Source organism: Magallana gigas, chromosome 2 (genome assembly GCF_963853765.1).
Source record: "Magallana gigas chromosome 2, xbMagGiga1.1, whole genome shotgun sequence".
NCBI classification, from domain to species: Eukaryota; Metazoa; Mollusca; class Bivalvia; order Ostreida; family Ostreidae; genus Magallana; species Magallana gigas.
In genome coordinates this window covers 59,213,833-59,228,314 of record NC_088854.1, presented here as the reverse complement: position 1 = coordinate 59,228,314, position 14,482 = coordinate 59,213,833, and the positions used below count along the sequence as shown (strand labels likewise).

The window sequence follows — 14,482 nt, the reverse complement described above, 5'->3', positions numbered from 1 at the left end:
GCCAGAGTAAAAGAGACCATATCTCTAGTACCCCCACCAAGTATTTTAAATACTGCATCTATAATTGATCCAACCTTAGCTAGTCAATGTAGAAGTCCATCGCTCCAGTACCCCCCCCCCCCCCATCCCTTGATCTAATGTATAACTGACCTGACTTTGGCCAGTTCGTGAAGGAGTCCATTTTTCCAGACCCCCCCCCCAATCCTTTAACTAATTTATCTATAACTGACTTGACTTTAGCCAGTCCATGTAGGAGTCCGTCTCTCCAGTACCCCCCCCCCCCCCCCCAGTCCTTAAACTACTGTATCTATATAACATACCTGACTTTGGCCAGTCCATGTAGAAGTCCGTCTCTCCAGTATCCCTCCTGGGTTACTTAGTTATTGTTAGCCTACTGATTAACTACAACATAGTCTACTAGTAAGTCCATTATAGGAAACAGCTGAATCAGACTTCCTCGTTCTTTCTCTCCTACCCATGCTGTAATCCCTCCTTGAAGTGTCCAACTTATTTCCGTCCATCTGCCCACTTCATCTCACCGCTAAAACATTAAGAAAAAGAACTCTTCATATGATACTATTATAGAAAAGTTTATATAACATGATACCATAGAAAGGTAACAGTAGATTGTGATGTTGTGATGGAGGACACATATACCCCAATACGGCCACACTAGTTGTGTGGATACTGAGACAAAGAACAAAGCAGCCATATAATCTATATTGAGGCGTAGACAAAGATCATTCCAGAAGAACTTTGGGATCAAGTGTAACTCAGACATTTCTACAGTACTATTGTGTGTGATGTACACGTTTCAATTGAGTGAGAATGTTAATATACTAAATAATATTAATTTCCTAGATCTTCTAAAAATATTAAATATACGAGCTGTGTAATTTTCCAGATCATCCAATAATATCCAAAATAAAAGCTGTGAAATGTAAACATACAAGCCGTGTAACTTCCCAGACAACCAGTAGCCGGAGTAGGTGGCCCCTTTGAACACGCCATGTTTTATAAACTGGTGGTTAGCAAAGCGGATGTCAGGTGGAGTCAGGCGATCATGGCTCCTTCTACGTGTCAAAGACTTCGGACGACTCAGAACTTTGTTTATCGTGGAGTTCAGAGCAATCTGTATAGAATAAAATAAATTACAGGATTCACGAAGCTTAAAATAAATAGAGTGATAAGATACACTTCTTGTATACATATTTTAAAGCAGCTAAATTGTCGGCTAAGTAAAATGAAAATAGGGCTGAGGATTAAAAGATGACAATTTACAGAAATTTATTATAACTGAACATTTATAGAATGTTTATCTTTTTGACTTTTTACCTTTCCGTTGCCGTCAGCAGTAGACAATACAAGTGTTTCCTCCGGCGTGATCAGGGAGATTAAGTTCCTGGAATGGAGATGTGCACCATAAGGAATCTTAAATAGTAAGTCCAGTAGCCAACTGGTCGCTGCTTTACAGAGTTAGTTAGATGATATTTTTGCTACTATATTGTAGGAATTTAAAATAACATTTTTAGTGAAAGATACGGAGCTATTACCTTTGCTTTTCATTTTCTGGTGTTTCAATCCAGAGGGTCTCCATAGGTTAGGTTTGGAATGTTGAATACTTTAAACAAAATGGTGATTCGTCACACGTTATTCACAAAGGAATCAACTATAAAACTTGGCTTTTTAACATTAACAAAATCAAAGTCATAATAACTTGCGCTTTCCAATACAGACTAATAATACTCCAACCTTTGTTTGGAGGGGAATAAATCTAAGCTCAATATGAGCATAATGGGTGTACGACAATTTAGGAAGTACATGCATTTATGAATGGTTTTAATAGATTTTAAAGTTTTCACTGGTATAAAATTCTACATGTGTTTTCCTCAGACAAACCTATCATATACTGGGTGATCTATAAACAAGGATAATGATTTTATGGCGCATGTAATTATTGTTGCTTGTACTGGGATGTCATGCCACTTCTAGCAGGCAAAGTCTCAAGTACTTAGTATTAAAATATGGGTATAATATGGGTGGGCCTTAGTAAAATAGAGTGATGAGCCTGTAAATACATTGATTTTGATAGCTTTTTAACATGTCATGTAACAACATTTTTCATCCAGTGTATTTATCAATCAAGTATGAGTAAGGTTATAAAAGTCACACAAGTTTACTCCAGGTAAACAAAAGTCGTTTAATTATAATGGGGAAGATAAATTAAATTTTTGAATGTTTTTGATTTGAGGAATTGAGCGCATTGAGGTACAATTTTCTTCTTCATGCCTATATGAATTATTTAAATAAAATACAAAAACTATTATAATATATTTTTTTAAAAATACAATAATTAGTGTAACGGGATTGGAGAAACAATGACGGACCAGACCGGGATTCGAACCCGGGCCCCCTGAATCTCTAGTCAGGTACTCTACCAACTGAGCTAAGGTTATCTGGCGCCGGTATTCGAACCGGTCTGAGCGTCACATTCCTCCCCCTTAAATGATCTTCGTCCCCGAAGATCACCCCAGGCTCTTCCACTGACAGGAGTTCACCTGTCAGTTCCAGGGTTTGGTCACGGCACCAAATGTAACGGGATGGGATAAATAATGACGGACCAGACCGGGTTTCGAACCCGGCCCCCTGAACCTCTAGTCAAGTGCTCTACCAACTGAGCTATCTGGCGCCGGTGTAACAAAGTATTTTGACCCGGGTTGAAAATTGACCCGGGAGTCATTTTTCCACGTTGAATATTGAGACCAAAATTGTTGAATAAAGACCCTAATCCGTTGAAAATTGACCCGCAACGTGGAATTTTGATCATGGAACTGGTTCAAAATTCAACAGCAAAGAAGCGCAAATTAACGAATCAATGTTTATAGCTCGAGTTTATCTAATTAAAAATAATCGTTTTTACCTATTTATTCTGTAGATTTACATGTTAACATGTTTTAACTGGGGGGGGGGGGGGGAGGGTAAAAATGAGACCTTAATGATTATTTTTTGAATTTACGTATTATCCCTTTAAATATGTAGTAGCTATTTTATTCATCATAAACTTTTCGCATAAAATTGCTGTTTTGTGTGATATCCATACATTAAAAAAATATGTTTTTATTTAAAAAAAATTGTATACATGGTTACACCTTAAGCAATTAAATTCAGTAAAACTCCCTTTTTTAATTTGCTGGAGAAGTGTACAAATATAATGAATTAAAAAAAATTACAATACGTCATATTGTTTAATTTTGGTTTTACAATTACCCAGTAAATTGAAACTTTGATATTGTTCTTTGTGAATTTTCTGGGTGGGTGTATATACACAATTTACAGTATGTCATATTAGTTTTTTGGTCTTTGCACCCACACAGATTTTCAAAAAACTGTGGCATTCTGAATTTTGTATTCACACCCATCCAGCCAATAACAGTTTACAGAATGGTGATACGCTAACATGTACTCTGTCATGAACAATGCTGTAGTAACTATGAATATTGAAAGCCGATGTTTTAAGTGTTTTATTTGTTCCGTTAGGATAACTTCTGATGTAACTAAATATCATCAAATCGCTAATTTTTCTAGTCATTAACAATTCTGTTTCATGGAATCTGTAGCAAGTGAGCAACCTAATTGTTGTACATGATGACAATAAAATAACTTTGCTTTAATAGTTTCTAAATTGCTTTGATCACAAAACTTTATCATATTTACTAACAGTAATTGTTTTCGTCAATAAATTGGTAAATTAAATTTTTTATAGAAATATGTAGTAGAAGATCATACAACAGCGTTGGAGTAGATGGTTGACTTTCCTATCACAGGCACCTACATTATTAATTTAACTGAACCGTTTTTTATTGAACGGAATGTTGAAATATTTGAATGGATTGGATAGCAGACATAGCATATGTTAACCCTTTCAAACATACAAAGTCAAAAAGAAATTATCTTTAGGCATAAAAAAAATATTACAAGTTTAAAGAATATTATTGATATTATGTGTATAAAAGACAGGGGATACTTAAATATTAAATAATTATCTGAACATTTACCAAATATGATTGTAAGACATACTGTTGGTTGACATGTTCACTCACACTTACATTAACAAACCTATCACCTTTATTTATACATATTACTTGCAGAGATACAAACATAAGAATGAGATTTTCATGATTCAGCCCACTTTAAAAGAACAGTAAATAAAAAGAAACTATATAATAAGTAAATATGCATGTATAATTTTTAAATAGGTTTAAAAAGTGTAACTTAACAAAACCAAAAACGCTAGGGAGCTCTTATATAACTATAAACATGGGAAACAGTTTTACAATTTTATTTATATGAAAAATCAGAACTACCATAAAGTATATGGTTCATATGAAAAGGTATACTAATGGCAATAAGTTGTATAAAAAGTTCGTCCCTTTGTTGAGTGTATCTTGTACATCCAGGTGAAAAAATATCACATTTCCTTCAGATTCAGACCCACAGTATAAACATCGACTCTCATCAATTAAAAAATCCTAAAATAAGTAGCGTTAAGGCCATCATTAAAAATATCGTGCTTCCCCTAACTCGTCCCTAAATTTTGAAGTTGTGTAGGTATAGGTAAATACTTTAAATTCTGTCAGGCAAAATATAAAATACATTATAATTTAAAAATGAAAAAAGAAATCAGTTTTTAATTGATTACAAATTAAAAGCAAATGACCAGTGATAAAACAAATTGTTATACTTTTATTGATGGGATGTAAAACAAATTCAATGTCGACTTCACAATTTGATATTGTTCATCTTAAATTTAAACATGTTTGATTCAATGACTACATGTGCATGAATACATTCATTATCATTTGTATGTTGATGTACATGTAAGCCTATATCTTAATATCATTTTCACGGTCATAATGTACCTACTTTAAAGTATAAATTATTTTTTTCAAAATTTAATTGACGAAATGACTAAAAGTATATTAAAACAATAATTTGATAAACGTAAGGTAGTGTAATAAATGTAAATATTTGTGAAGTCATATTTTATGATTCTACAACAATAAGGTTACAAAAAATCACAACACTTGCAGATAATGTCCTTCTTTGACAAGAAAATTTTAACCCAAATTTGAAACATAATGCTAGGGAAGAAGAGAATATTTAGATAATAAAGATGTTATATAAATTTACCCAATTTCACTTTAATTATAATCACAACTAATACAAACTGTTTTGTATTTGTTGATTTGAAATTTGTAGAAGTTAAGAGAATTGTTTAAATTTATTAAAAACAAAAAGTTTTTCATTTCACAAGTACCAACCTAAATTTTGGGAGATTTGTTTCTCCCTAACAGAAATGTAGGGAGAAGTTTGACATCAGGGAAACTGTTGATATTTGATACAGCATAATTTACAAGAATGATGATATACACAGATTTAACCTTAATTAATATTGGATTAACCAAGTTAATGAAAAATAAAACAACTTCTTAAAGTTTTAAATACTTGTTATCCAATCTATTAAATTCATTTTATTTAATGTATTCATATATTTTATGAAATGTTTTGTAATTGTGTTAGCTAAATGACAAATATAATCAGTCTCTATATACTTCTGTGTATTTTGGAGGTATAGTCAAACCTTTTGACCCAATTACAACCGTTGTCCAGTTTTTTATTTTTATTGATAAATGTAGGCAAACAGTTTAATGATTGTTTTGGCATTAATTTGGCAGATTTATTAACTAATTACAAGTTGCCAACCAATTGTAATATCAACACCAAAAGTAATAAACAATGTTTGTAATTTTTAATGCACAGTATACCAATAAAAGATAAGACACTCGATTAATCACAACAATCATGGTTAACTGAGGCTGTGGAAACGTCTTTTGAATAAAATGACTTTCTATTAATGTCTCAGGGATAAAATAATACGATCGTGAAGTCTGAATACAGGACGACTTCAACTCTTTCGGAGTCAATTCCGGCGAAGATAGATGTACCGATCATAAAGCAAGTTAATTTCGCCAAAGTTGATGATCGAGACTATCAAAATGATTGTAAAATGAAAAAGATGTGGGTCTTCTAAAAACGACTTTCAATAAAATCAGGTTTCTTAAAAAAAAAAAATTCAATGTGTTAAAAAACAATTCAGTCGGCGGGATTTATTTGGGTCGGTCGCGAAAGGGAAAACATTGATGTTTTTAATTTTGGCCTAACGGGCAATATATTTGTTCGATATATTTATCAGAGATTATGACAAGCTTAAACTTTAAATTCTATCACACGGGGAATGAAAATCAGTTCTATGTCAAACAGTATTCTAGCCCGACTCGCCTGTTTCATTCCAAAGCAAACGGTCATCTTCTTAGCTTTATGTATGTAGTATTGTGATAATAAATGGATATCATATTATCAGTCTCAAGATTAAATGATTAATCGGACATATCAACCTAGCTAAAAAGAAATCAGCCACGTCCACATAGGTATCGGACAGTATGAAAATTTTAAAACTGAAACTTTCAAATATGTGCATGATTGTACATTCAAACCGTATAGAGTAAGATACAGTTTAAATCAACTCTGAGGTTGGGGTCAATTCTCAACAGGGTCAATTTTCAACGTGTCGTGGTCATCAAAGTTTAGAAATGTATTTCTCATAACGTTGAAAAATGACCCCGGGTATAAATTTCACGATTTTGGTCTCAATTTTCAACGTTGAAAAATGACCCCCGGGTCAATATTCAACGTTGAAAAAAGACCCCCGGGTCAATTTTTAACCCGGGTCAATATTCTTCGTTACACCGGTATTCGAATCGGTCTGACCGTCACACTAGTAAATAGTTATGGAAGAAAATGTACTTGTTTGCTCTCCAGGCTTGGGGCGAATTACATTGTAAAGTAATGCATTACATTACCATAACTTCATGAATTTGGGCATTAAATTACCATTACCAATACTTGATTTTCTTGAAGTAATGCATTACATGAGTAAAGTAATGCATTACCATTACCATTACTTTGTTTTAAAATAGTAAATCTAATAAAGAGTTTTTGCAAATGTTTCAAATATAAAACACTCTTTAACATATATACAGGTTCATGCTCAGTATCAGGTTCAAATTCAATGACTATACAAGAGTCATTCTTTATTTGCTTAATATATAATCATCTTGAGGCATTATGAACAACATATTACATAAGTAAAATTATATTTATTGACATTTGGCATGATACAATGTAGGATACGAAATAGAGACACAGAATTACATGCATAACAAAAAAAAATTTATGGAATAATGTTGCGTTTATCAAAAGCTAAATAGAGATATTTCCCCATATTACACAAATCTTTATAATTTTGGACACTTAATTGTATTAATTTATAAACAGATGGTTTTTCCCAGTTATATTTCTTGAGATACTGTATTTGAATCGTATTTCTTTTTACTGAGGACACTTTAAGACAAAAGATTGCTGTTGCACTTTGTGATCGAAGTTTAAAAGGGTTCATCTTTTAACTGCATCCTGTTAGTTTAAAAATCTTACCAGCTATACTAAATAAATGTTTTACAGGAGCAGTCGAAGCTTGGACTGAGAGAGAGAGAGAGAGAGAGAGAGAGAGAGAGAGAGAGAGAGAGAGAGAGAATAAGTAAGTAAAATTATTTTCAAATGGGTTATAATATTGGAATTGATATTGATTTTCACCATGGATGGACAGTGTATTCATTTTGCTTTTAAAGGTGCATGTCTGTCTCCTATTCTATTGGGGCATAGCGAAGGGGAAGGGGATTGGGGTGTTTAGCACTTCTTATAACAATAGATTGTTTTGATACTTAGATCATCCTTGGGGCATAGTGTGTTGTTGACACATTTCTTATTGAAGTGCATACTAATTGGAGTAACTTCTTTAAATGATTAAAAACTCTTAATAACAACACTCTTAAAAATGTTATGAAATTGTGCTGTTATATTTAGTAATATTGACAATTCAAAAATGAATTTTTAAAAATCTTTTTTAATAATACAATTAAAACATTTTTATCTCAAGAATTATGTCTTTCTTCTTAAAAAATAAATTAAGTCAAATTCAATTTCAACTATTTATTTATTCATCACATTTTTTAAAGTGAACATGCATAAATAAGCATAGTAATGCCATGGAATGCCAGCATTACACTAGATTTTGGAAATTAATGAATTACATTACCATTACTTGTAATGCTTGTTTTGTGGCATTACACATTACTAGCATTACTTTGAAAACATGTAATGCATTGCAAAGCTGTACACTAAAACCTATTTAGAACTAAAAAGTTTAGAGCAAAACCTCAAATTTAGTGAAAAATGTTTAGCTCACCTGAACCGACTGAGTTTTTCTTATCAAAATTTCTCCTTTGTCTGCCATTGGTGTCGTCGTCGTTGTAGTTGTGAATTTTACATTTTCGTCGTCTTTTCCAAATCAACTAGGCCAATTTCATCATCCAAACTTGGCACAATGCATTATTGGGTCAAGGGAACTCAAGTTTGTAGTATGAATGAATGAATGGCCACGTCCTCTTTAAAGGGGAGATAGTTTTGGATTATTGGAAATTTGTTGGTATTGTTCAAAATTTTTCTTCTCAAAATAACATTTGGCCAAAATAGCTGAAACTTGTGTGGAAGCATCCTCAGGTAGTGTAAATTCAAGTTTGTTCAATCATGATTCCCGGGGATAGGATAGGGCCACAGAGGGTGCACATTTTTAACATAGGAATATAAAGAGAATGTTTTAAAAATTCTTCTTAAAAACATTTGACCAGAAAAACTGACACTTATGTGGTAGTATAGAATCAATTTTGTTTAAATCGTGAATCCCGAGGTAGGGTATGTCCACAGCGGGTGTCATAGGAAGACAAGTATTCAGAAATACTTGAGTATATAGTGAAAAAATTATTTTAAATATCATCTTTTCAAAAACCATTTGGACATAAAAGTTGTAACTTTGGACGGTTGAAGCATCTTTAAGTAAAGTAGATACAAGTTTGTTCAATTAATGATCCCCGGGGGTAGTTTGAGTCCACAATAGGGGAAGTGGTCAATTTTTTACAGAAGAATAAATAAATTTTTTTGTTAAATCTCCTAAGCACCAAATGGCCAGAACATCTGTAACTTGTGTTGAAGCATCCTCAGTGGTGTATATTCAAGTTTGTTTAAATCGTGACCCCGGGGTAAGGATTGGTCCTCAATGGGACGGGGTTGAATTTTTACACTGCAATGGAATAAATGAGTGATAAATTTTAAAAATTGTTTTCTTAAAAACTCAAACGAAAACATGAGCATAATGTTCAAATTATTTTGTATTTGATACTACAAAGAAGGTCTAAAGGTTTCTTTCGGTTCACAATTGTTGCTCGGGTGGGCGATGTAGCCCCTGGCCCTTTTTTTACTCTGTTAAATGTTAAATTATAATTAATTGTGAAGGCATATAGAGTACCGATTTTGAGAGGTATCAACGTTCCTATACTTTACTTTAATTTATATTCCAATTTAATTACACTTTGAAATTTTTAGTTCTCCAATTTAGGTTTTGCATTTGATAATAAAAACTTGTTTCTCCAACATTTGTGTAGATTTCGAATTATGATTGCGTTCTTAAGTATCCGAATCATCAAAGGGCGAAAAACATTTTTGCTGACATGTAAGACAAACTGTTTAATTAATAGATACTTACAGTGACACACAGAATATATCGGTTGAGTTTTCCATAGCTTTCTGCTCAATAGAATAATCTATTTTGTCTGCCAGTATTTTTTACTTAGATACATTTGGATACCTTTAGGAAGTCAAAGATATGTAAATGTAAATGATAAAAAGTGAATGATTTTTGTGGTGCTTCTTATTACATGTATATGTATCATCGGTAGCACCGTAGAAAAAAATCTTACATGTGCAGTTAACATTTCTTCAATGTATCCCAATCTTCAGAGTTAGTCTAGATCTGTCTCAATCTACAGCCTCTGAAATCAACAACGAACTCACCCATCCAGAGCTAAGCATGTTTATTTATTATTTAATGATTTATTTAAAAATGGACGCTGAGATAAACTTTTATTGAGAATATATACAATGTAATGTATAACAATTTCTGAGGTTAAACATGATTTCCTCAGATCTCATCATAAATAGAAAAGATCGTCCGAGATCCGTTCTATGGTGTTCCATTTTATCAGCGGAAGCACACAAATAAGTAAATTATGCACACAGAATCCACTATATTCTACATACAAAATCACTGCGCTTTGAATCAGGGAATGTTATAAGAAGATCATTTCCTCAATAACACATTGACTTTTGTGGTATCATATATACATAGGTGGAATCATTTTAATTTTCCTATAGACATGCATTTGGTTTTAAGATACGAAACATATATTTCTATTTTGATCGTCTGAAACAAGAAAGACCCTTGATACAGAAAATACAATGACATGGCGAAGAAAGCTTGCAAAAACTTTAAAAACTTGTTTAAATTTTTATAAATGCCTCGACAATGATAACTCAAAGTCTGCATATAAACGTGAAAGATTTAGTTAATTAGTCTTTTTTTTAGTCTTAAGCTCTCTGTGTAAGGCTGCAGGTACATTACAGGTAAATAACCCAATCTCCTCTACACCGTGGTGTATTGATCAGAGCATGTCGCACGGTATATACGTTAGGAAACACATGGTCCATGATTGTTCCGTTACCTGGTGTTTCCCCTGTCCCCACTCTTACATGACCTTCATTCCAGGTGACCCAGAACGATCTATACTGTTCGCCACTTGTAACACGTCCGATGTACTCTGAATAACATTGACTATAGTGGATAAATCCATCCCTCAGGCACGATTTTGTCCCTTCCCACCCTCCTAGTATAACCCAGTAGCCGGGACTGTCCGTGTTGTGTCCGGAACTCAGTAAAATATATACACTATAGGTGACCTTGACCTGGAAACGTATCGATTTCCTCCTGCTGAGTTGTATTCCGAGATCAAGCCAGGTCCCTGTCAATCCTGTAGCTAATTTAATTTCTGCGGTAAAAAAAAAACAATATTAAAAGCCGTTATTGGTCTTTTTTGTGAAATCATATTTTAAAAAATATTCTTTATTAATCCATCAAATAATATGTTGGTGTGTCGAGGCACCTTAAGAAATAAAGTATAAATCTAGGACGAATTAATAGTTATCAAACTAATGTATACATGTAACTACATGTATACTGTCTTGCCCTCTAGCAATTTCTTCCTTCAGTACCAGCAAAACAGGCAATAAGTTTATGGCCTATGGCCGACCAAAATAGTTTGTATCAGTTAAAATAATCTAACTGAAAACTTGAAATGGTTCAAATTGTTATGCATTGACTTAATTAATCAATAGTATTATTATAGGCCTAGAATCATTCTTTGACTTTTATAGGTTAAAAATTACAATAGGTACATGCATAATAAAATCTATCATAAAGCCTTTCCAGCTTTAAAGGATTTGAATACGTGCCCGACTGTAATGATCACCCCATAAAAGTCAAAAATAATTCCTTATTACTTATATTTATATTATTTTAAAATTATCTTAATATGTACAATTAAAAATATTTATATATTTACATTATTTCTATCATGCAAACACCGCTTGTGTCCCGACAGTGTACGTCATTTGACACAGATTTTTCAAGTAATACAGACTGTATTACCATGAGATGAAAATCAACTGCGTGATGCTGTTGAACTCCCATTTTTGGCAATGTGCCAATGATGAAATTATCGAAAAATAAAACAGAATTGTATAGTTTTATAGACAAAAACACTGGAAAATGTAAATATCTGACGATATACGAGATCCATATATGGCATAAAAGTTTATTCATACCAAAAAAATGTTACTGGAAATAGGATAGGGATTCATAGCAATCTCACGTAACTCATAAACGTCGAAATATTTACTCTGTGATAAAATCTCATTGTGCCACTTGAAGGTCCTACTATACACATTCTTAATTCTAAAGATTGCTTTATAATGACGGGATGCCTACGTAGAAAACGGAGATGCATACTTGTACAGAAATGTAGCCATCCCCCGATTGGCTCCCAGTCCCCGGGGGTCAGGCGGTCCTTAATGTGACAGGTACTGTAGATCATACACATCTGGTCGCCACGGTTACAGGAGTAACCCTCTCCGTCCAGCATCAGGGTCCTGGTGGCGCACCCAATACACGTGACGTCCTGATGGCTGGACAGAACCGACGAGGTCGTGTAAACGTCAGTCATAGAGTCAATCACTTTCCAGGTGCCCTGGTCAAAAATTAAGTTTGTCTGTACTTCTTGAAATAAACAAATAATCAAAACTTGTCTCATCAAAGCTTCCATTTTTGTGTCGTCGTTTCAAAATCTGTTTCTGTTCGGTTTTCTTGTCTAGCAGTCACGTGTTTCTGTTAAACTACCTATTCAAGGAGCGGTCTCAATTGATGTGACCGATACTGACAGCTTTATTACACGTGTGGCTCCGCCCATTGTGCGTTGATATGTAAGAAAACGAACCAGGGATCCAATAGACGCGTGCGGTATAAAGCCAAATTCACTAAAACACCTAGCACAGTCGATAATTAGATATATAGACTGTAAATAATGGATTACGGACCGTAAAATATTGTTTAAGACTTTCATCTTTATTTCACGTCTTTAAAGTTTTCTATAGGCTCACCTAATGTTTCACAAGCATAAACTATTCTGAATCAAACAGTTTATCTGATGAGTACGGTTTCACAAGCTTTTTATAGATAGGATTTATTTATAATTAGTTATTCACTATCATGAAGTGAGGAAAAATCCAATTGAAATCTGTGTGTGTTTTCCTACACCAGCATCTTTATATAGAGCTTTTCCTCTAAAGGAGACCAATACAGTCCCAAAATGACCTCGACCATTGAACCACCTTAATGCCAGTTTTAGGGCTTTGTACTAGAGAGACATATTTTTTTACACTAAAAACTACAGTTAACGATAATGTGCATATTTTTTAGCTTACTATTGTTGCTCATGTGAGCGATGTGGCCTCTGGGCCTCTTGTTTGTTAACCTCAAGAGTCAACATATTTTTGGTTCATAATCTATACTGAACACCCGTAAACAAATATTTTAAAGCGATAGACTCTGATTCAAAAAAAAATTGAAATCCCATCTCTAAACTATCGTTTAATATCGTCAATTATACTCCAAAAGGGTTGGATGATCGTCGCCATTTTTAGAGTTTACTGAGCTCCTTGTGGCGAAGCTCTAAATGAATGTAGGCGGTGTTTTATTTAAGAAATAAGGAATCATTCTTTGAGTATCATGAGGTGTTCATTTTGCTCGGGGCGGGGTCAAATCCAATAAAGCCCGAACGTCTTTAGGACAGATTTGATTATGTCCCGACCGAAATTATCAACTCATAATATTATACAATATATTATGATTCCTTATTAATTTATTATATTTGTATCATTTTCAGCAATAGTTCGATTAAATATTAGAATGTTGACAAATTTATGTAATTATCATTTCTTTTAAAAACGCAAACCCCGCTGGCGCTTCAACAATACGTCATTTGAAATTATGGAGTGTACATTACAAAATCGATTCGTAGTGTTTTCACAGACAAAGACACAAAAAGCTGAATTTTTACAATGAAAATACGTATTTTGTAGATTAAATCAAGATATCATTTAATTTTTAATACTATACAAATATAGTAGACTATCAATATATTTATATAGATATACATGTACATGTATTCACATTTTAGCATTTATGAAAAATGTGTAGGGGGAAGACAATCTGAGTTTCGGAATTTATGCCCGATTCTTTTGGCTTTGGGTCAATAAAATAATTCTATTTATTCTCACGGGTTTATTGCCTAACAAGCGTAGCGCAATAATATGTTCAAAAGTCAGCCCTATTTATCCAAAGAACGGTTAACTTGGAGTTTCAAATTCTTTCATCTTCACTTTATCACAGCTTTGATTGATTTTTACGTAATTGAAATAACAAAAATGATAAAATATTCATAAATACTCCTTAGTTCAATAAATTCAGAAACAATATTTCTGCTTCAAGTGTCAATATTTTCAATATTTAATAGTTATTACCAAGAGATATGCAAAAACTCAACAAATATTGAATGTTTGCATAATGTATCATGCATAACGTTACACAAACACAAACATATTTACCTTGATTTACTGTGTTGTTTATGCTTAAATTTATGAAGAATGATATGAATCAAAACTATGATTACCTTAAATCACATATCAATACAGCAAAGTTGTTTTTTTTTTCAAATTTACCAAACTGCTAGAATCTCACTAGCTTGAATCTGTATACCTGATAGATCTGATAATTTTCTTTATTATGTTATTATGCATACCATATCATTGTTTTTAAAATTTCACGGCTAAGAAGGCAATTATCATGAGGAGGGTGAGTGGG

The 14,482-nt window shown here is 33.0% G+C and overlaps 1 protein-coding gene across 1 annotated transcript in view; it reads right to left on the bottom strand.

The window, feature by feature from the left end:
* Positions 1-14,482, bottom strand: part of LOC105327937 (alsin) — a 76,245-nt gene that overhangs the window by 20,666 nt on the left and 41,097 nt on the right. The window lies entirely within an intron of this gene.